This window comes from Pleuronectes platessa, chromosome 9 (assembly GCF_947347685.1).
Source record: "Pleuronectes platessa chromosome 9, fPlePla1.1, whole genome shotgun sequence".
In the NCBI taxonomy this organism is placed as follows: domain Eukaryota; kingdom Metazoa; phylum Chordata; class Actinopteri; order Pleuronectiformes; family Pleuronectidae; genus Pleuronectes; species Pleuronectes platessa.
The window spans coordinates 19,770,769-19,794,989 of NC_070634.1; the positions used below are offsets into that span (position 1 = coordinate 19,770,769).

The following is a 24,221-nucleotide window of genomic DNA, read 5'->3' on the forward strand; positions in this document are numbered from 1 at the left end:
TCCTGACAATATGATGATGGAAAACTCTCGTCGCTCCACTTCAAAATAGTCAATTAAAGGAAATGAAATTGTGTGATGTCTTTTGCGGCACAGATGCAGAAGTCGAAAAAGACAAACTGCGACTGCAGCAGCAAGAGTGTATTGCTGGTTAAAATTGACCAACATTCACTAGTACCTTGATATTCATCTGGCTTGACAGGCTCTCCGACAGCAGTGTAAGACTTTACAGTGACCATACTATGTCCTGCATCAGTTTTCTATGATATTCCCCACTGAATCTGCTATCCATTACATATATAATGCATATAATGGAAAAAAAGGAAACATATATGTCTCTAAAAACACACATACTCACTCTAAAACTAGCTGCTGCCGTAAATTATTAACAGTGCTTGTTCCTACATGTCTCCAACTGGCTTTTTATCTCGACGTTATTCATCTGGATATTTGTTCTATGTAATGCACTGAAGGGCTCCATAAGTTCATTTAACTTGACTCCCATTTGGTACAGTATGGAACTCATCAGAAGTAGCAGCGTTGTTCATGAACATGGAGCCGCGCACGGTCTCACACACAGACACACACTCCTTCGACTGTGTGAACCTTGTCTGCAGCCTTCCTCTATAGTAGGAAGCGGAAAAAAATCTAATTGGCGTCATTGCCTGCTGCCACGTTTTCACGGTCATTCAAGCGATCTTGCACCATGAAGGATAAGGAGTAGAGAGCTGCACGGAAAGAGACAGATACGGTGCCAGAAGACAAACAGAAAAAAAACTCCTCTCAGGACGAGGGAGGTCAATGTCACCGGTGTTAGAATTTGTGTTGCATGACATAGTTTGCACAGGGCGAAGCTGAGCTATGTAATAAAATAGAAAATGTTGCTGGTGCCAAAATCCTCTTGAGAGCCTCCTTAGAGACGCAAAAGGGGACAACTTGTCTGTAAATAAATGAACCTCGGTCGGACCAGGACCTAAATTATGACCGAAAGCAATTCCTCCTGTCATTTCTTTTCATGGCTGCATTCGTCTGAAGTGATTTTAAATTTTGCTCCATTAAACTAATTGCTGACTAAAACACAAAGTGCTCGTGTCTGCCAAAGGCCGCGGGAATCCCAGGGGCCCTCTTGAACAGTGCAGCTGACATGGAGTGGGTCTGGGGCTCCATCTGTGCCAGCCTCTCCCGCTGGATGCCGTGTACCCAGCCGACCGCCTCCAACCTGGAGCCCTGCATGTCTGTATCCCCCCCCCCCCCCTGACAGCCTGTTACACGGAGGAAACACATGATGCAGTGCTGCATTTTATAGTGACACCGCCTATACCAAGGCTGCATTGTCAAAGTGTTTCACATAGTTTCATGATGTTGATGTTTTTGTTTAATCTTAAAATACCAGCCTGAACTTTACAACTATAAATAGGGTCTCGAAAATATGTAAAACATTTCTTCCACCTCCACAAGATCCATAGTCACCTTGCATATTTTAATTTATAAACCAGGATTATTCATAAAAAACTTGCAATAAATTCCACAGTTTCTTGTGTGGCAACCAAATGAAGAAGCCATTATTTAATAATAGTCGAAAATGTTTTTTTACTGTAAAAGGGCTTGTTTCTTCTTTGTAGACAGGGAAATACTGATTGATCGAACAGTATAATTGTACAGCACTGAATGAATTTGAATAACAATGGGTTCAAGGAGGAAAGACTTGTGGACCTCACAGGAAGATGATCCTGGACGTTAGCAAATAACCTGGATGAAACCTGGCAGAGACATCTGTGGTGTTGCCACACTGTGATCGAACAATCTGGCAACGACCAGAGGGAGGGAGCAGGGCTTAAATACTGCAGGCAGGTGAGTGGTTGATCATCTGATGCATCTTGTGTGTAGATCTAGTGGGAGCAGGTAACTATGCCAAGCAAGACACACACACACACACACACACACACACACACACACACACACAAACTGCAGAAATACAAACACACACATTAAGAGTTGGGAACTGAGCCACCAGAGTCTCTGATTGAATTTGTTATAAATGTGCTGGCTCCTTGGGAGTTAAGTGGTATTTCCCAATCTTATTATGACTGCCTCCGATCTGCCTCCTAAACAGGTAGTCCACTTTAAATCTGATACATGCACAGGGTTTTTAAATACACGTTTTTAATTTTACAGCCTAAGTCAGGACAGTCTTTTTTTTGCATTTCAATAAGTGAGTCATCTGCAACAGTGATGAAACAATGGTGTTTGCCAAGTGAGCCAGATGTGCATGTTCAAACAAGGAGTTACATAAGAGGCCCTCCTCGATGGCAGCTGTGGGAGACAGACAGAGACGAGGAGAGTGTTGGAATGAATGCTTTGACTGTGTCGAAGTTACCAACAGTGTCAGAAAGGTGAATCGAGGCCTCAGAACTCACAACACGACCAAATGAGAAGCATCAGGTGTGGAAGCAAATAATCTGTGGGGACAACTCGTTTCCTAAAAAATAAATGTATCCATACAAACACAAAGATGTTTTGTACAAAACGTAATCGTGTCATTGTTTAGTTTTCTATAAAGACACTTATTTATTTGTATATTCATTTCAGCAAAATATATGATTTTGCAAGGTATATTATTAAACTTGATTGGAGACTCTTAATTATATAAATATAGATTGTTGTAGGTGAGTGTGAATGGTTGTTTGCCCCGTAATACGCTGCTAACCCGATTCTCGTCCACTGTCAGCAGGGATTGGCTCCAGCTCCTCCCACGACCCTCATACAATCAGCCATATAGATGATGAATGGCTGGATGGAGAAACATAAGATTAAATGACATAGAAATATCTAAAGTTAATATAGTTTATATTAAACTCTTATCGTGGCTTCTCTTTCCGTAAGAATATATATCATATTTTATCATAATGACTCTGGAGTGTAGAATGCAAAGGTCAGTCAGCTGGACGGCATTCACTGCTAGATACTTGGGACACTAAAGCTGGAGAGCCCTTATCATGGAGAACAAGTTACTGACATGCAGCCGTCCGTCAAACGCTCACATCATCAGTGGTGTCCCTGACCTGACCCTGACAGGACTGAGAGTATTCTACAAATCCACTCTTCGTAAAGGCGGCGGGGGAAACGAGGGCATTGTGGTGCAAAGCGGAGTCAACAAGGAGGATCCACCTCCACAAAGTCATTCCCATGGTCGGCTCTTTGGCACGGCGAAGGTCGAGGGAGCAGCTGGGAGACTTCGACAGCTGGGAACCTCCTCGGTCTCCAGCGGACCCCAGATGTTCCTCGCTCCCCCTTCCTCTCCATCTCTTTCACTTGTCTCTTCTCTCGCTCGCCGTCCCCAGTGTGGGAAACCGGAAAACTGGCAACGCCGTGTTCCAGTTGTGAATTTGTTTTTCTCTCAGCAATTACTTCTGTCCCCTTCAGCCCCTCATCCCAGATGCAGTCAATCTTGTGTGAAGATGTCAGAATTATGCAAATGAGCTTAGTAGGATTGGAGAGCTGGATAGTAGGAATGTGTCCTTTTTAGTTGCTGATATTTACAAGTGTTATGACAAATTCAATTTGGATGCATGGAAGCACAAGATCCATATATTTGAAACTGATGAATCGGCATTATTATAATAACCCATAAGGGGAAAAGAAATCAATCAATCCTTGCTGTCTTGTTAAATTAACCTGTAATAAGAACAGCTTGGGAATGAATCCAGAGCTGATATTAGTGTAATTTATGGTTTGTCCTCACCTTTAGCTAATGGAAGTCAACCATTCAAACTGCAGATGAGTAATATTGATGAAATCATGAATTTTATTCTGGGTGGCAGACCAAACTGTGTAATGATGCAATCCAGATTCCTTTTTACTACCACCTACTTAAATCATCTGCATGATCAGAGAAGATGTGAAAATCCCTAAAGTACAAAACGCACACACATTCTCGTATTGTCTTTCTTGGTGAGGACAGTCAAAGGCATAATGCATTCCCTAGTCCCTTACCCTAACTTAACCATCAAACTAAATGACTAGGCCTAAAACCAAGTCTTAACCCTCAACACTGACATAAACAGGAGAAATTATTGCTGAACGTAAAACAGTATTAATAGTGTACATTTCATAATGTACGAAGTGAGTGTGTTGAATATACATTCACGTGATGCAGTAAAACTATATGATTGAAGCAGCTACGCAGCTACAAAGTCAAACGATCTGCATAGAACACTGTTTTTCTCAAGGTCACACTTAATGCGTGTTCTTGGATGATACAATAAAGAAGACAAACTTTCTCCGTTGTTTTGGTGACGGTTAACTTGGAAACATAGAGAGAGACGATCAGGCTTTATTTCAGCTTTGGGAGTCCCCCTCCCAGGAATCGTCCCTAATCAAGTGACATTTAAATATCCGATTTTTATCGATCTGACCTTGATGTCCTGCCAGAAACTACCACTTTGGGACTGAGCACAATAAAAGGAGATTAATCACGGAGCCCGTGCCTACGGCTGTTTGATGAACAACATGTAGGATGGCAACTGTGTCTCAGAAGGTCATAATCTTGTTAAATATGAAACCCAGGCAACTAGAATCAGTGATGAGCTGACAATAGGTACAATATAAGAACAATACACTGAGGGCTTTAAAAAAGAACATGCTCCCCCCTAACAACAGCTGATACAACAGATCTTTATGGGACTTTTTCACAATAAATACATAGAGTGAAAACTGCTATTACATGGATGCAAAACAGCAGTGGATGATTTTGTTTATTGATGGGGACAAATATATATTTCTAGATTTCTTAAATCCACAGATTTTATCAGAGGAAAAAATAAAATAAAATATTGATTCACTCTTTAGGTGCTTGAAATGGCTCACTACACCACAGTTTGTGACTTTGCTCATTTTGTTGTCTTATTCTATTGTGGTTGTGTTTATGTGATAGATGGATAGTTTAGATAAAAATAGGCTTGTGAGACGTATCACTGCAATTGATAAATATCGACGGGGTCCACCGTGTCAAGGTGAATGTCTGTTGATGCCTCGTGGGTCACTAAGGTCACCTGCTATACCCAGAACTGACCACTAAGCAGATAAAACAGAAGAAGCCACTTGGATGAGATGTGACAAATCTCCAAGAAACACAAGCAAGTCCAGTTGCCTGTGTACACATGTAAAACTCCAGGATCACCTGGAAGACCCAGAATCTTTGTAGACATGTCACTACTAATGAAACATAGTCATTCAATCAATTTAGGTTGTAAAAATATTGATTATTAAAATATTTCTAGCCAAATCTGAATTGTGAACACAACGTTATGTGATGTAAAGATGTTGACCTAAATGCAATTGCACAGTTAACAGCACTTTAAATTGAATAAAGACAAGAAAACAACTGCAGTCCCCTCTGGACCCTGCTGGCTCTTCCATGTTGGAATGAATCGACAATTCCAGTGCAGACTGCCAGATGAGAATTCTGAGTGGAGTGCAGCTGGAGGTCTTCTTAGGTGACCGCACTAGATGTGTGACCTCCTCCGCAGAAATGGATCTATAAGGAGGAGTGGTGCAAGAATACAGAAGAAGAAATAGCGGGAGAGAGAGAGAGAGCAGTGAGTGTGGTATCGGAGTTAATCATGCTAAAGCTATAGACTCGCTCAATCTGTCCATCCTTCTGCCTCCCTCGCCTGCCTCATCCCTCTCTCTGCCTCTCCTTGCTCTGCTATCGGCTCATCTTTCACTCGTCTCCCTCTTTCTCACCCTTTGTTGATCTCTTACTTCTAACCTGCTGAATAAAAATCGGTGTTATTTGTGTGCACGCCTCCACTTCACATGCACAACATGTGAACATGGAACCACACTCGGTGACACACCCCGAAAAAACAACTTGTCTATCATGTTGTTGTTTTTTTCACACTCGTGTTACAGTTACACATCATTGTAATTCTATATAAGATCTGTTAATTAGAGATCACAACATTTACCTGTATTCTCAATCTGCAGCACTGCACCACTTCACCTCAATACCCCCCCCCCCCCCCCCCCCGTTCACCTCACCTGTCCTCACCTAACCTCTCCTCTCTGCCTGTCCTTCGATCCATTGCCTTATCGATACCTTCTCTGAATACCCCGCTGAGATCTTATCCGTGCATCCCTTCTTCCCAGCGCTGCCTCTCCAGTGACTGTTGGATCTTCGCAGCGGGAGGTTGTCAGAGCCAATCAGCTCTTGGTGGGTGGCGACGGTGGAGATGGGATAGGCAGACATAACAAAGAAGACATTTGTCTACTTGGGAATGGAATGGAAGTTTGAGACGATGGTAATGCAGCTGCAATTCTGGAGTTTTGGTACCGATTAAAAATAATACTTTTCTCAGTAACTTACGTATGAAAACGTTTTTTTGATCCTTTAACTTAAGCAGATAACGAAATACTCTTTGCTTTGGCCATATTTTAGTTGAACACTTAAGGAGTAAAGTGAGATACTGAATTCTGAGCAGACCCATTTCACAGTGACTGAAGACAGTGCAGATAAGAACAAGGCTTATTAGTGTGGCTACAGTTAAATATTTGGCTGTGCTACATCTTCTTTCTGAGTAGAGAAGAGCATGTGGTGTTTGCATGTGTGTGTGGGGGGGTGAGATGAAGATATTTCTGTGCACATCCTCCACACAAATATACAGACTATTAATGGCATCATTTAGAGGCATTGGGGACAATAGCAGCCACTCCTTTACAAGGCAGTTTCCAATAGCAACTACTTGCTTTGTACTCTTCCATGGTGACATATTGGTATTATTTATATCACTGCACTTTTATTGGACCTGCATGGGCGTTCTGCAGTGTATCACTATTCGTTTATCCCTTTGTTATATTTCAGATATCACTCTATTAAGAGGATCACACTAAATGACTTACAGTTATAATAGTAATAATAATTATTAATAATCAAGAGGATCACACTCGATGACGGTGACAGTTTAAGTTTCTCACAAGCTGATGCACGACAGCAGGGATCGTACTTGTGATCCTTCGGTTTACGTCACAGCCCCAGTTGGCACATGGTCTGTGTCACATCCTTCCTCCGTCCTACTTCCTATCATGTTTACATGCATGTGTAAATTCTTAGTGAGACTGTGATTAAGTGAACGAGCTGCAACCGGTGCAGTCATCATACATTACGTGGGAAGTCATATTGCTTAGATTTATTAGCAGACACAAAGAGGAACTGTTCTGCTATAAGTAGAAATCTATTATGTATCGTTACACATTAATTGAATATCTTGCAACATGATGCATATCAGATAATTGGTGAATCTATGGTCGATTTCAAGGGCGGCACGGTGGTCTAGTGGTCTGACACCTCACAGCAGGAAGGTTTTTGGTTTGTTCTTTCTATGTGGATTTTCTCCAGGTTTATTGGCCGTTGTTGTAGTAGTTTCAATTTGGTAAACTGGACATAAAAAAGTTGTTTTCAAGCACTGAACTGTCTTTTCAAATTCTCTAGACATTTTCTAGAACTTTTCCTGCCAGGCCCCTAGAAAAAAAAAGTTGAGTGAGAATAGAAATGTCAGAAAAAAACTGGATTGGATCCATCAAAGACGTTTGTAACTCACAATGACTCGAAACTGCAAAAACTAAAAGAATGCATAAATTTCGACCTTTTGGTGAAGAGGACCAACCCTGATGTCAAGACAAACACGTGCCCCCTGCAGGCTCTACCCAGGCACCGCCCCTCGTCGATTGTTTCAGTCATTTTCCTGTTGTTGTGAATGCGTCCGACCAAAACAATCTCCTGCTGTGTTAAAAACAAACCCTGGTTAATATCCGGACCCAATTTCCCAAACATTTTAAGAGGTTCGTGTCTGAAAATGCCTTTAGTGATTTGTTAGTGTGTATATTGGCCCTGCGTTGGGCCCCTTGTTCATTGTCAGCTGGGATAGGCTCTAGTCCCCCCCCCACAACAATTATGACATTGTAACGTCATTTGTAGTTATAACATAAATATAAGCAGTGAAAAAATTGAAGGTTGTAGCTGAAGTAACACAAACCAATGTCAACTAGGACTCCTTCATTTACCCGCTCGTGATGAAAATAATCAAATCATTTGTTGTTTGTTTATGATTATGTTTAATTGCTATGAATTAATTTGCCTCTATAATTAGAATGGACCAGATGTGTTTTCCATGTAGGAGGATGACAGAACAGGAAAACACTCAAATCCATATTTTGTATTCTGCAGCAATCCAACATCCATCTCTTATTTTCTGTCTGGAAGAAAAATACTGAAAGAGAAATATTGGAGTTTTTTTTCTTTCTTCCACCTCTGAAGTAACTACAATGGCTCCCCCCCTGCTTTCTATCCTGAGTGTGTCCTGAAACCCAATGAATAACACCCAGATGTTTTTCAGAGTCACTCTCCCAAGCCACAGAGTACAAAACAAGGCAACAAAAATAAAGCCTCCCTTTTCATCCTCTTGGAAAAATAACATTTTACTCCTAATTTGACCAAATCTGTCAGTGTTGAGGAGACCTGGTTTTTGTGAGGTTTAACAAGTTTCGGTGTCCCTGCAGGCCCTCTTCTCGCTAACTGAAATCACACCACATCCATGGCAGCTATAATTAATATGCAGAGACACTAAATGCATCTGCAGGGTGAGTTTTTTTTTACAACTTTGTCTATTGGTTTGTAATACACAACCACTTTTGCTGCAGAAGAAACAGTTCTTTTGTTTCCTAAACTTTAAATTAAGTCATCAGCCCTCTAATAAAAGCTACACTCATCTATTCATACACTGCCAGTGAACTGCTCCTATCCAAATTTCTGTGACTCGATCGCTAACTTCTAGCTATCGTCTCTGCGGTGAATAACCCCCCCCTGAATCCAATCATGTGCAGCTTCCATGGATGGATCCATTACAATATGTCAGTATTTAAACTGGTACTTCCAATGGCAATTCCAAATGAGAGCAAGGATTAATAGTTGAGGTACTACAGACAAGAGACAAGGTAGAGATGGTCCCTCCTTTATTTTATAAAAGGAGGACTGTGGGTACATATGAAATCATGTGAGGATGTATTGTTTTCAGCTGCTGAAGGGAAAATTAAGACATGACGCATTCATAGCCGTAATACAAACATTTGTTACCACCCACAACGTGGGAAGACAGAATAGGTGCCGTGCAGGAGAGCACCATTGGGGAGCTGTGGAGGCTGAGGAGGCTGAGTGTGCGTGTGTAGGATGAACAGACACGAACAGGTGGACGTACGGTGCAAAATGAGCGCTTGGCGGATACGTCTGGGTTGTGAGAGAGCGCAGCAAACGTGAAGCGTGTGAGGGAGGTGTAGGTTGTGACAGATGGATGACGAAGAGGAAGGAACAGACGAAGGTGTTGGATGGGAGGTGGGTGAGAAGTGCAATGGAAGAGCGGCCATGAATGGATGACTGGATAGAGGACGGGAAAAAAGACAGTGAAAGACAGATGTCTGGTTGGCTAAGAAACAGATTGTTTTTTGTATCGCAGGATTCGAGAGGGGATTTCTCGAAAGGAACCAACTCCAAATATGCAAACATGATCAAATCTTTGTGAAGGAGGGTTTGTGAAAGTGACTAAATGAACCCAAAACAATGTTAATGCCGCGTCATGCAGCTGCACTAATCAGGATTTTATGCAAAAATTCTCCTGCAGCGTAAATAACACAGTTGGGCTGAGGCAGACAAGGACGACCATTAAATCCAGCAAATGACTAAATGACACCCAAAAGATGTTTCCGTTATTTACATCTCAGCTATAACTTGTGGACGAGCCGTCATTTCACCTGATGTACTGTATATACAGCAGATGCTACGAGAACTGATTTACACATAGTCCGATAATATAAGTCATTATCACCCCTGAGATGCCAGTGCATATGGTCTCTGCAGATGTGGCCATGCGAAACATCTGGCATGTAAACATTATATGTGCTAGCAGGAATGGCATCATAAGAAAACTAGTGAAAACTGTGTATGTGGGTGTCAACATCATTTTACTGCAACTTGCAGCAGTACAATCGAGACACAAATATCGAGAATATCTCAAATTGATCCACAATCGGACGAGCTACAGTGGTACGTGCTCAACAAGAGCCGACACTGTCAGGAGCCACTTTATTGGATGTTCTACATTTCAAACACAAATAATCCTATAAATATTCATCAAATGTTCTTGTCAGAATATCCATCACCACGCAACGTGATGTCCACATGCAGTCAATTATATTCAGCTCCAAACTGCGCGCCTTTATGAAATTTGACATTTACTGTCTGCAACAGGCATGAAAATAAAGGGAATATCTGGATTCCAGTGTAAAACTAATTGTACTTGCTGTCTGTCTCACTCACTGTCCCATCCCAAAAGAGTTTAAGTGAACAAGCTGTCAAGCTATTTTGCTCACATATATGTATGAATATCATCTGTATGTCATAAACTGTCTATAACAATGGACAACACGCATCGTCTTCCTCCCACTGCACAAAAATACAGCCAAACATCCTGCGCACAAACGCTGCCATCTTTTCAGTGATGAACGGGCGATGGGGCTGTTGTATCGAGGTCCCACCAATGCATCTGCTTGACCAATCAGGAGTCTTTTTCAGCTGTCAATCATGATGTTTCACCCCATTTTCATGGCCTCCACCAACCAATTAAAACCAAACTTATTTGAAACATGGAAACATCAGTTAGGCAAGAACAACCTTAGATGACAGAAACCATCTTTGGGAACATCGCAACATTGTAGTTTGATCCATGTCCCATCCATTAACAAGGAGAATGTAGAGTTTCTCATCTACAACGCAGCCCGCCACCGGGAGGGGAGGGGGGGGGGGGGGGCGGCAATCGAGACGCTTTACTTTTGGGTATTCAGAGACAACTCACCTGTGTCCGTGTTTTCAATAACTCCATGGTTAATGTATGATAATATTTTTCATCAACTACAACCGTTTGTTTAGAGGAAGCACGTGGCTCATAAAAAGAACCTGTGATTTTGTTCTATGAATCATGTTGTCGATTGTTGAAGAAATTATGTTTTTGTCCACAACATTTATCCTGACCTATTCCCTGAGACTGTTTTTCTTTTTGGTGGCAGAATAACAATCTCATCCAATTCTGATCTTGGGAATAGGACAGTTATTTTTATGCTGTAGAATTTCTGTTGACAAAAAAAAAGCCAGTGTTCACCTGTGATTCTAAAAGCGAAAATTTAGAGAGGAAGACTTGAAGCACGAGAAAAGAAAACTTGTGAAAAATTATTCTTACAAGCTTCTACATCTTTAATATTGACTGAGGATATTTTATTTGTTCCACATGCACAATTTAAACAACCAGTACATTTTTCATGTTCCAAAGTTTATTACTTATTCAACGAGATATTAGGATTTCCCCCTCCTCGCCTGGAGACTCCTCTTTAAAGATTTGTGTACGTAATGATTGTGATGACATGAAAAAAAATCACTTGAATTAAACTAGATACCCTGATTGGGAAGGTTGCACCATGATGTTAACCGGCAAACACACTAATGCAGGGACAAGAGAACTCACATTCACCTTATACAGTTTGTGACGTTGTACATTTTAGAATAAACGTGTAGTTATACGCAATTTCTCCGATGCCCTTGCAATGTGTGTGAATATTAGATTATACTAAACATAGATCCTCGGGCTGCAGGGTTTAAAGGAAGTCCTAAGTGAATATTCACATTCCGAGGAGGTGAGCAGCTTTCCAGCCGAGGCCTTGTCTGCTGTGATATCTGTCAACATGCTGAAGGGCCACTATAAGGTTTCCTCTGGGATCCCTCAGGTGGAGAATGCCAAATTCCCCCTGTCAGTCCAGCATAAATATTTCCTCCATGGTTATTGTCCATTATGCAAAGGCTGTAACATGTGTTGGGCTGTGTGTTGTTTTTTCTGCTGTTTTGCTGCTTCCGTCTGTCTGGTTAAGGCGATGCTGTGCAGCTACTGCACCTGTCTGGTCTGGTTTCGCTCCAGTGAGAAGATGAAGGGCTGGTTTACATGTAGCCCAGTTCCTTCTCGCTCTCTTTCCTCATACAGGAGGACGTCAGATCTCTTCTCTGAAAGCTTATTTCTTACAAAACCTTCGCACACATTTAACCCACTCTCTTTATCTCCAATGCTGAAAGAGAGCTTTAATTGTCATTGTCATTATTTAAATAATCAATACCAGAAGTTTCCAACTGCTATAACTTTAAAATAAAATATAAATTCACAATAACCTTTCATAGCAACTGCAGCAGTCACATGTGGTTATTTGTCACTTTTGCACATCTTACTTTATATATCTTACTTAATTCTCTCCTGTATTCCTTTTAGATGAAAGTCTTTTATATTGTAGAGTAACAAATATCAAACATATATATATAGAGAGAGAGTGAGCGAGAGTACAGATGTAGATACTTTAATATAATAACTCAGAACCTGAGATTAATATATTCATAAATAAGTTTGTGTCATTCTCTATTCTGCAATTGATAATATAACATGTCAAGGCAAATAGAATTGGTTGTCTGGGGTTTCAGTGTGAATTAATTAGTCATACATTTGTTTGGGATATTCATGCTTCATATTGTGTCATGTGACTGTGCCCAGCACCGTGTGAGCCAGCCACTGATCTGATGACCTGTGTGAATAAACAAACACGCTTGGCTGCACACAGTGTTGGGCTGCCTGTCTCAGGGTCTGAGTAAACATGATATGACCTGGCATTTGGACCCTGCCAGTGCCCCTTGGCCTGGTTACCTGCTGTGCCCTCTGAGCAACCTCTTGCTGGAAACAAGATGAATTGGTGTTTAGATATCATCAGATACAAAGATGTTTTGAGTTTGCCAAAAAGGAAGCTGACCTTTGTGGAGGAGAACATAGTTGGAGGGAATAAAGTTATTCTGGGGCTTGGGTACAGAGCAACTGTGATAAAGGTAAAGCTGCATTCCTGCCCAGAGATCAGGATAATGACTTGAAAACAGACACTGATGAAGTAACCTGGATACAAATATCGAAAAACGGCAAATTACAATTTAGTTTGCACTAGAACGAGGGAAATCAATTTAGAGTTCTACACTGTCTGCAGATTGCTGATCAGTTTATGTATAAAATGAATTACAATCAGGCCCCTTTCCAGAACAGAAGTGCTTGTTGCACGAGTGCGGACATCGGAAAGCAATCTTCATTTGCCAAATGCTGAGTATTGTCCAGCCTACAGCGACCAGCCACAACTGTTTTCAGTTTTAATCTTGAGTGCCATTAGTGAGTATCTGTGTCTACAGCTGCTTGTATCTTGATCAGTCATTAAGGTCAAATACTATCCATAAAAAACAAAAGAGCAATTCCTGTCTCGTAACTCGGCCGTGTTCCCACGCACACTAATGGAAAGGTGGGCTGTGTTTATGTGTCTTTTCTAACATTGCAGGTCAGAGGGAAAAACTTGTAGTTTCCTTCGGTGTTTTTTATAATATCAAGCATCATATCAGTTATCCACTCTGCATCTGTCCTTCAAGACAAACTGGCACTTGGCCTGTACCAGTGGCAATTACTTTTATCCAAGTGCATTTGTCTTTGCTTCTCATCCTGTTAAGCATGTTTCAAGCTGTAATGATGCTTCAGCTTGAGCCTTTTAATCATTACACTGCACGTGTCTGCACGTCTTTTACATCAACAATAAATTCATCTGCCTTTCTTAACGAGTATACCATCAAATGGAGGATGTGCCTTCTCATAAAATCTCAGTGAATGTAAATGAAAATGATATTGCTATAAACAATATATATATATATATATATATTATCTCTGTTCATGTATACCATTGCTGCTTGTGTAACTGCCAAGATTACCTTTGATGACCTGCCTCAAAGCAGATACACTAGATATCAGTCTCCGAAAGTAATAACTGACCCGGGGATAATATTATTATTATTATTGTTATTATTATTATTATGAAGTTTATTAGTAGTAGAAAACATGTTTGAAAATATGGAATGACATCTGAATAAATAAGATTAATATTTGAAGATTTAATTATATATTCAAACTATAAATAAAAAAATACAAATAATCTAACATTAATAATAATAATAGTAACCATAATAAATATATATTAACACAATATAAGATTTTTTTATTAGATACCTGGCTGCAATTTTAGAGACTTGATAACAGTGACCACTTAGATTTGTGGAATTTGCCAGAGCCTATTTTACTTAGAAAGTTCTGCATTTTGAGGAGCAGGTGCAAAAAGCCCCGGGTTTTTTTGTAAACCAAGGTTGTGCCAAGAAATGCAACCCAGTCTCATCAGAAAATGTTCAATGGCAACGTTGGTCCACTTGGACCGACGTTACCATCTCACAATCTGGCCTCTCAGATTGTGAGATGGTAACATTTAGTCCTCCCATTGTTTTGCATTGGCGTGTTCTCACGTCACGTGACTCTCAAGCTCCCGTCTGCGGAGAGGAAAACATGGCGGAGATTCCTTGTTTTTTCAGATAAAAATATAATTTTGTAACTTAGTTTGGGCATAAAAATACATTCTGACACCATTTCTAGCGAGAAATGTGGTCTTTGCTTCCACAGTCTTCAGCCAGTTCGTGCTTATGATAAATATTTTAATAGTTATCACGCATGTTTTTATCGTTGCTATGATGGTTGCCATGGCACCACGGGCGCAGCTTGGTGTTTAAATCACAGTCCCTGCGTGGTGTCCTTCAGTGATCGTGAATGTTATTCATGTTATATAATAGTAATATTTGAGGCTAGATTACATCTCTAATGAGAAGGATCATGCGAGTCTGTTTATACCGAGGCCGGCCCGAGTGCGCGACCGGCCCGAGTGGCGCGAGCCGAGCGGCCCGAGCGGCGCGAGCCGAGCGGCCCGAGTGCGCGAGCGGACCGAGTGCGCGAGCGGACATGACGTGTGGCTGTCGTAAAAACCCTATTTGTAAACAACCAGCCCTTTAACTCGGGGCTGCGTCATAAACACGGCGCGCTTGGAAGACCACGATGTCATCTTCCTTCTGTCAGGTAAGTAGTTTATTGTTTTTAAAGATCGTTACGATCTAGGTTTACAGTCCGAGTGCGGAGAGAGTCCGTCAATCCACACTATGGACGCTGTTCATCAGCTAATACGCCATTGTTAGCCACATGCTTCAGCCCACGGTAGCCTGTGCTACCTGGGAGGTGAATACATGGTTGTTGAAAGCAGTTCAAGACGCTTAGCTCATCATTGAGGGACGCTACAATATAAATATAAACATGAATTTGATTTATGAATGCTTTAGATTAATAAGGAGTGTATTTGTCTACCATTACTCCACAATATCAGGTCAATTTGGTTTAATGTATAGTATGCACTATGACAATAATGTTTCCATGTTATGGAGTTGCGATTCATTTTATAAAACAATTGCTATGTTCTGTTTTTTAATCAAGGAGGATCCAAGTGAAGCTACAGGAGTTTCATTAACGTCAACAACTTGGACCAAACAGTTTGTTTTGCTTGATGAAGAGCAGGAAGGGCAGCCTGGAGAGAAAGAGAAGCCGGGTTGAGCCCACTACCATCATCCACGTACCACGAGGAAGATGAGGGAGAGAAATGATCCTACCATTAAAGAGGTACTTTTAAGTTACATACCAGAAAAAACATTTTATATAATTTGCCAAATATACATTTTTATTAAATCCCCAAAGTACACTTGCTGAAATACAAGTTAATATCACACTGAAAGAATTTTGATCAATCATGCTTCCCTGCTGTGATTGTTTAACTAGGAAAACAACTTTTTCCACAGGAAGGCAAGTAAATTTAAGGAATACATGTGCAAAGTTTTCCTCTGTTATGTATAATGATGACCCCCATCAAACATAATGTTAGCAATATTTACACCTTTTAATTTATACTGTTTATTTCTGTCTACATGTGTGAATTTGCCTTCATTAGTTTCAGAAAAGAGCGATGATGTATCGGTCAGTGGGCAGCAGCACGAGACTCCGCAAACTAGTCTGTAAGCAAAGTAGACGAAGGCATCGAGGTTGCGGCCTGCCATCATTGTTATTTTGCTTAAGGGACTGAATATGTTTCATGTAGAAATATTAGCATTTCCCTTATATCTACCAAAACTGCTTGTTTCACAGACTGCAGTTTTGTTTTGATCCGATGTGGTGTGCAAATACAACCGTATCTGCAATGGGTTGTGGGGCATTAACATTTGTAACTCTAATTTTGTTTTGACAGACTGTGAAAAGAACGTTGAGAACATCACCACTCTACAGGAAGACACAGTCCAGTAATGGGTGTCAGAAGTTCAGTAGTGAACGACAGGTACTGTGGAAAAATATGTGTCATTGTTGTACAATGTCCTTTGACTCTGTTTAAACAAGGTTAACACAAAAAGGTTTGATTGTAAACTGATATCGGTATGAATTCATGTTATTCTCCTCGTCAAAAGAAACAAACAATCCAAATTACCTGCAGAAAGCCCTTGATGGACGCTTCAGCTGCATCGTCAGACTGGTGAGACAGCAAGATGCCAACTTTAATGCCAATTTATTTGTGTAACATTCTGTGACCAAATGTATAGATAACTTTTTGTAGATTGTAAAAATAGATAACCCATTTATTACAAAAAAACTACACTAGAATTATCGCACTGCGTTGTATGACTCCGCTAACCAGAGCAGTGTCCGTCTACATATTTCTACATATTTTCTCTCATATAAATGACACTGTATCTCTTGACAACTGAAACCATAAGATGAGGTCAGTGTGGCCTTGACCTTTTTACTTTAAGACAAATACAAAGTTAGACAATCCGAAAACATGCAGTTATGCCTCCGGCGACTCGCTATTGCAGAGGCATTAAAACCGTAGTGTAGTAGATTGGATTTTATTGGTGTTACATTGGACATCTTGTATGGGTACACCAAAAAATATATTTGGTTTCACATTCTAGATGGCAATAAGCAGAGTCATCAACTCAGGAAAAATATTTCTGTAGAAAAGAAAGCCTTGTATGTGTGTATGTATACATACACACAAACGCACAATTGAGACGTTTTTGTCTTTTATCATATATTCTCAGGCAGTACTGATGCATTTACTGAGACGGGACGTGAGGGCCTACTCTGCGTGCTCAGAGTTCAAGCCCAGCAGGCTGCAGCGGGCCTGACATATTCTGGAACAGCAGCACAGTCTTTGGATGACTCCTCTGAAGATGAAAACATGGCGAGGTACTTCTCCACTGATGAAGAACTGTGAGGGCTGTGATTAGCTACACTCTCTTGCTACAAGGCTACTCATGCTACTCCCTGGCAGCCTTAGGAAGGCATTAGCTTGCTGTGTGGTAGCTGTTAGCTTCAGCATTTTTAGTTTTTAGTGGCCTGTCTGACGTTTATGTTAAAAAAAAATCAGAGGGAACCATCTTCATAATTTAACACTATGGTTTGTTTGTGTGTCCTTCAGTTCTTCTCAAGAGAAGCAGTACAGGTGTGCCTCAGCTCCACGGTCCCTCCTGCAGCCTCCGCTCCTGATGCTAACCTCATGTCTCCATCACACCAAGCAGCAGACCTGGATTGACAGACCTTTCTCCAGAGCTGCCCCCTCCCTCTGAAACCCCCCTCTCCAAAACACTATTTGTGTAGTTTTTAAAGTATTTTTTGCATGAGAATTGTTGATCATAACATTTCCAGCAGATGCCTTAATATAATGTTTGTGCACAATAAATGACATTTATCATAACATAATGGTATTTCCTTGCACTTCTACACCATGATATTGTCAGATAAGATGCTGATTACATTAAAGCAGTGAATGCTCTGCTTTAAGCAACATAAACACACAATGATTCAATGGATCTGAAGTAGAATGGGCACATTACATTCTGTAGAGAATGCCTCAGTTATGGAAGTCAGAAAATAACTTTCTTTATCTGAGGTTCCAGTCATTTATAGTCACAGCAAAGCACACAGGTCTGGTTGTCTAAGTGGCGCCCATATCATATTGTTTAAGATGTGTAACATCAAGTTTGTGTTTCAGTGCAAAATTAGTCATTAGTCAAGAGTTCACCTTCTTCTTTACACTAAAATTAGGTGACCCAGATGTTTCACAATGCAATCTGATAAGGTCTTATGAGAAACATTCTTAACATTAAAGAAATCAACACAGAGGATAGCAATATCTGTTTGACTTTAATCCGTAGCTGATAATCAGTGGCCTGACTTATTCAAACACATTAATACTACAATGAATAAGGCAGGGGTTTTCCATCAGAAATCATTTCTGGGACATTAATTTAAAAGATCTCCAGTATAAGCAAATGTATTCTAAAATTGGTTTATATCCAAGTGTGAGGCTGTCCTGGCACATGGAAATAAGATATATATATATTGTTTGTATTAGCTTTCCCTCAGTTTAGTACTTGCACTTCTTGAAAAGCTCTATATAAATAAGATGTATTAATGTTTATACATTGCCCTCTAGTATATGTTTTCCTAAAAGTCACTGTAGATACAGAAATAACAGTATGGTTCAGGTGACAGTAAGTGGAAGCTGAAGGTAATTTCCATGTGCTCAAGAGAAACATAACGTGACGATATAGTTGATTTCTGATAGAAGGCCCTGCCTCATTCATTGTAGTATTAATGTGTTTGAATAAGTCAGGCTGCCGATTACCAGCTACTGATTAAAGTCAAACAGATATTGCTATCCTCTGTGTTGATTTCTTTAATGTTAAGAATGTTTCTCATAAGACCTTATCAGATTGCATTGTGAAACATCTGGGTCACCTAATTTTAGTGTAAACAAGATGGTGAACTCTTGACTAATGACTAATTTTGCACTGAAACACAAACTTGATGTTACACATCTTAAACAATGATATGGGCGCCACTTAGACAACCAGACCTGTGTGCTTTGCTGTGACTATAAATGGCTGGAACCTCAGATAAAGAAAGTTATTTTCTGACTTCCATAACTGAGGCATTCTCTACAGAATGTAATGTGCCCATTCTACTTCAGATCCATTGAATCATTGTGTGTTTATGTTGCTTAAAGCAGAGCATTCACTGCTTTAATGTAATCAGCATCTTATCTGACAATATCATGGTGTAGAAGTGCAAGGAAATACCATTATGTTATGATCAATGTCATTTATTGTGCACAAACATTATATTAAGGCATCTGCTGGAAATGTTATGATCAACAATTCTCATGCAAAAAATACTTTAAAAACTACACAAATAGTGTTTTGGAGAGGGGGGTTTCAGAGGGAGGGGGCAGCTCTGGAGAAAGGTCTGTCAATCCAGGTCTGCTGCTTGGTGTGATGGAGACATGAGGTTAGCATCAGGAGCGGAGGCTGCAGGAGGGACCGTGGAGCTGAGGCACACCTGTACTGCTTCTCTTGAGAAGAACTGAAGGACACAAACAAACCATAGTGTTAAATTATGAAGATGGTTCCCTCTGATTTTTTTTTAACATAAACGTCAGACAGGCCACTAAAAACTAAAAATGCTGAAGCTAACAGCTACCCAACAGCAAGCTAATGCCTTCCTAAGGCTGCCAGGGAGTAGCAAGAGTAGCCTTGTAGCAAGAGAGTGTAGCTAATCACAGCCCTCACAGTTCTTCATCAGTGGAGAAGTACTTCGCCATGTTTTCATCTTCAGAGGAGTCATCTAAAGACTGTGCTGCTGTTCCAGAATATGTCAGGCCCGCTGCAGCCTGCTGGGCTTGAACTCTGAGCACGCAGAGTAGGCCCTCACGTCCCCTCTCAGTAAATGCATCAGTACTGCCTGAGAATATATGATAAAAGACAAAAACGTCTCAATTGTGCGTTTGTGTGTATGTATACATACACACATACAAGGCTTTCTTTTCTACAGAAATATTTTTCCTGAGTTGATGACTCTGCTTATTGCCATCTAGAATGTGAAACCAAATATATTTTTTGGTGTACCCATACAAGATGTCCAATGTAACACCAATAAAATCCAATCTACTACACTACGGTTTTAATGCCTCTGCAATAGCGAGTCGCCGGAGGCATAACTGCATGTTTTCGGATTGTCTAACTTTGTATTTGTCTTAAAGTAAAAAGGTCAAGGCCACACTGACCTCATCTTATGGTTTCAGTTGTCAAGAGATACAGTGTCATTTATATGAGAGAAAATATGTAGAAATATGTAGACGGACACTGCTCTGGTTAGCGGAGTCATACAACGCAGTGCGATAATTCTAGTGTAGTTTTTTTGTAATAAATGGGTTATCTATTTTTACAATCTACAAAAAGTTATCTATACATTTGGTCACAGAATGTTACACAAATAAATTGGCATTAAAGTTGGCATCTTGCTGTCTCACCAGTCTGACGATGCAGCTGAAGCGTCCATCAAGGGCTTTCTGCAGGTAATTTGGATTGTTTGTTTCTTTTGACGAGGAGAATAACATGAATTCATACCGATATCAGTTTACAATCAAACCTTTTTGTGTTAACCTTGTTTAAACAGAGTCAAAGGACATTGTACAACAATGACACATATTTTTCCACAGTACCTGTCGTTCACTACTGAACTTCTGACACCCATTACTGGACTGTGTCTTCCTGTAGAGTGGTGATGTTCTCAACGTTCTTTTCACAGTCTGTCAAAACAAAATTAGAGTTACAAATGTTAATGCCCCACAACCCATTGCAGATACGGTTGTATTTGCACACCACATCGGATCAAAACAAAACTGCAGTCTGTGAAACAAGCAGTTTTGGTAGATATAAGGGAAATGCTAATATTTCTACATGAAACATATTCAGTCCCTTAAGCAAAATAACAATGATGGCAGGCCGCAACCTCGATGCCTTCGTCTACTTTGCTTACAGACTAGTTTGCGGAGTCTCGTGCTGCCGCCCACTGACCGATACATCATCGCTCTTTTCTGAAACTAATGAAGGCAAATTCACACATGTAGACAGAAATAAACAGTATAAATTAAAAGGTGTAAATATTGCTAACATTATGTTTGATGGGGGTCATCATTATACATAACAGAGGAAAACTTTGCACATGTATTCCTTAAATTTACTTGCCTTCCTGTGGAAAAAGTTGTTTTCCTAGTTAAACAATCACAGCAGGGAAGCATGATTGATCAAAATTCTTTCAGTGTGATATTAACTTGTATTTCAGCAAGTGTACTTTGGGGATTTAATAAAAATGTATATTTGGCAAATTATATAAAATGTTTTTTCTGGTATGTAACTTAAAAGTACCTCTTTAATGGTAGGATCATTTCTCTCCCTCATCTTCCTCGTGGTACGTGGATGATGGTAGTGGGCTCAACCCGGCTTCTCTTTCTCTCCAGGCTGCCCTTCCTGCTCTTCATCAAGCAAAACAAACTGTTTGGTCCAAGTTGTTGACGTTAATGAAACTCCTGTAGCTTCACTTGGATCCTCCTTGATTAAAAAACAGAACATAGCAATTGTTTTATAAAATGAATCGCAACTCCATAACATGGAAACATTATTGTCATAGTGCATACTATACATTAAACCAAATTGACCTGATATTGTGGAGTAATGGTAGACAAATACACTCCTTATTAATCTAAAGCATTCATAAATCAAATTCATGTTTATATTTATATTGTAGCGTCCCTCAATGATGAGCTAAGCGTCTTGAACTGCTTTCAACAACCATGTATTCACCTCCCAGGTAGCACAGGCTACCGTGGGCTGAAGCATGTGGCTAACAATGGCGTATTAGCTGATGAACAGCGTCCATAGTGTGGATTGACGGACTCTCTCCGCACTCGGACTGTAAACCTAGATCGTAACGATCTTTAAAAACAATAAACTACTTACCTGACAGAAGGAAGATGACATCGTGGTCTTCCAAGCGCGCCGTGTTTATGACGCAGCCCCGAGTTAAAGGGCTGGTTGTTTACAAATAGGGTTTTTACGACAGCCACACGTCATGTCCGCTCGCGCACTCGGTCCGCTCGCGCACTCGGGCCGCTCGCGCGCTCGCGCCGCTCGGGCCGCTCGGCTCGCGCCACTCGGGCCGGTCGCGCACTCGGGCCGGCCTCGGTATAAACAGACTCGCATGATCCTTCTCATTAGAGATGTAATCTAGCCTCAAATATTACTATTATATAACATGAATAACATTCACGATCACTGAAGGACACCACGCAGGGACTGTGATTTAAACACCAAGCTGCGCCCGTGGTGCCATGGCAACCATCATAGCAACGATAAAAACATGCGTGATAACTATTAAAATATTTATCATAAGCACGAACTGGCTGAAGACTGTGGAAGCAAAGACCACATTTCTCGCTAGAAATGGTGTCAGAATGTATTTTTATGCCCAAACTAAGTTACAAAATTATATTTTTATCTGAAAAAACAAGGAATCTCCGCCATGTTTTCCTCTCCGCAGACGGGAGCTTGAGAGTCACGTGACGTGAGAACACGCCAATGCAAAACAATGGGAGGACTAAATGTTACCATCTCACAATCTGAGAGGCCAGATTGTGAGATGGTAACGTCGGTCCAAGTGGACCAACGTTACCATTGAACATTTTCTGATGAGACTGGGTTGAGAAATGAGAATCTCAGGTAACCTTTATTCGGCAGAAACCTCAAGGACAGCAGACAAAGAGGGATCACACAGCGATGATGTCCAGGGAGCTGCACTGACTTAGTTACCTAAAATAAATCAATTAAAATAAGAGATAACTAAAAAACTGTTTCTTAGAAGGCAGAAAGAGGGCCTAAGAGTATAATATCTGGACTACTTCATAACCACATACAGGGAGAACATAAATTCTGTTTGTGCGCTCATTGATTCAGACGAATGCTGAGCACTGCTACGGCGCTGGACAGGAAGTCTGTTTTTAGCAGGAAGTGGACACGTTCTAATATTGATAGAGGAGGTTTGTCCCAGGTGAATTGTGAGGAATGGGTGGATTTAGCTGACATTACAGTCCAGCCGGTAAGCAGGGCCATTCACCCGCACCCCATTGTATACAGAATAATATGATTTATACTCCAGACCTGTGTGGTTGACAGTTTGTCAGAGGGACAGGAGGTTTTATTTTGAGCTCCTCAGCATCAGCATTGAGAAGTCCCTGCAGAGCTCCGTCTGTTCAATGTCACATTTTGGTTTTGTTTCTTGCTGTTTGTTATTTTCAGCTGCAGGATTTTTGTTACTCTTGGATATAGCACCCAGCGTGGTGTGCTGTGTGAGGGAAAAACTTCCCTGATAACTGTAACTCTTCACTTATCCAACTTGTGGAAGAAGTAAAAAAGCTCTGAGCCCCCAGTTGAAGTCAGATGAAAGTGCTCTTCAGAATCTTATTACGTGATCACGGAGAGCTCAGTCAACTCAGTCAACACCTTCTGGCCAAGTTACATAATAAATCAAATCAGCACATTTTCCGAGAATTCCAAACATTTCCCCCAAAACTGATGCTTCCACCACATTATTAGTCTAACATGACAGGTCAGCTTGACCCAGCTGAGGACAATGTCCTCACCAGTTCTCTCTGGACAGATGATGACACACATCACAAAGCAACATGCTCAACACATTCCATGTTTCTGTGGGTTGATATCTTGCAGTCATTATTACACATATGCCCAGATGTGTGTGCAAACTTTACTTGGGCATTGAAAAAGTACTGTGGGTCTTTTCTTCCTAACCGTTCAGTTGCCAAAACTGATGGTCTGCATTGACCATGTAATTATTATTAGCAACAGCTTGTGTCAGGTTTGTCTTCATTGGTCATCTCACTGTTTTTGGAGGGAGGTCTGTCTTTATTCAGATTTTCTTGACAGTCGGTGATCTGATCAACATCAAACCTTGTGGCTGATTAGATGGAGACTCTGTTCAGTGAAGGAGGTTTTACAGTTAATAAACAGGAGTGAATGTCTGATAGCGAGTGACAAATTATTGCAGGTGTGACAACAGAAACTGGGTTTCTGTGTAACTGGCTGCTTGGAATGGAGAGCGGTGATTGGTCAGAAGATCTGAGGGCGGTTATGAAATGTTAGTGATATGTTTTTATTCTTGGAAGACTTAATAGCACACTACATGCATTAATCATGGTTTCATTCTCAGTTTAATGGCATTTACTCGTTGCACCACAGGAGCAGACCATTATAATGTTGGAGGATTTCTTATTTATGGGCCTGTGTGCAAAATAAACACAGA

At 40.7% G+C, this 24,221-nt stretch overlaps 2 long non-coding RNA genes across 4 annotated transcripts; one reads left to right on the plus strand and one right to left on the minus strand.

The window, feature by feature from the left end:
* The first annotated feature begins 14,913 nt into the window (after positions 1-14,913).
* LOC128448164 (uncharacterized) lies at positions 14,914-17,733 on the plus strand. Its single transcript, XR_008339710.1, has 4 exons — positions 14,914-15,047; positions 15,456-15,638; positions 16,258-17,252; positions 17,485-17,733. It is a non-coding gene; the product is annotated as an uncharacterized LOC128448164 (long non-coding RNA).
* Positions 17,734-19,212: 1,479 nt separating this feature from the next.
* On the minus strand, positions 19,213-21,999 carry LOC128448237 (uncharacterized). Of its 3 annotated transcripts, XR_008339717.1 has the most exons (5): positions 21,866-21,999; positions 21,275-21,457; positions 20,377-20,655; positions 19,637-19,808; positions 19,213-19,430 (listed from the first exon to the last, which is right to left on the minus strand). It is a non-coding gene; the product is annotated as an uncharacterized LOC128448237 (long non-coding RNA). The 3 variants fall into 3 exon arrangements; XR_008339716.1 differs by lacking the exon at positions 19,213-19,430 and having other exon boundaries at positions 19,469-19,808; XR_008339715.1 differs by lacking the exons at positions 19,213-19,430; positions 19,637-19,808 and having other exon boundaries at positions 19,825-20,655.
* Positions 22,000-24,221: the final 2,222 nt, after the last annotated feature.